This window comes from Chelonia mydas, chromosome 12, assembly GCF_015237465.2.
Source record: "Chelonia mydas isolate rCheMyd1 chromosome 12, rCheMyd1.pri.v2, whole genome shotgun sequence".
NCBI lineage: Eukaryota > Metazoa > Chordata > Testudines > Cheloniidae > Chelonia > Chelonia mydas.
Window position 1 is genome coordinate 26034976 of NC_051252.2, and position 544 is coordinate 26035519.

Genomic DNA, 544 nt, shown 5'->3' on the forward strand with positions numbered 1-544 from the left:
TCAGTTGATAGCCTTTCCAGGGTATTGTGTTTCTTCCTTTTCTTTCTTTGCTTTTCCCATAGAGAAATTGTAGCTCAGAGCTGACCAAATATACATCTTTCAGAGCAGAGAGCATTAACATGCTCTAATGGTTTGCTTAAAACTGAGATGTGTAGGTTGTATGCCTATGCTGGTTAACCCAAAACAAAGACTGAGTAAGGGTTCTGTATATAAGGGGAAAGCAGAATGTGAAATTAAAATGTAAATCAAAAAGTAATTGGCTTTTTTGTGCATAGTTTAGATAAGATTTACTTTTGAAGAATGACTTTGTGTTTTTACACAGCAGGCCAGGCGCCATGTGGCACACTTGCATTTAATAATGGCAACCAATCTAGGCCATAAATATTGCAAACGACGCAATTTGAATGAGGAGCCCTATGAACCGTAATAAAACCCCTTGTGATTAATTCTAAAACTGCTCTGTTCATATTAGACCTGCAGTGGCCTCCCTGATGAGATCAATACAGCGTAGCAGAGTGATTCTAATAGAAGTGTTATTATCTTT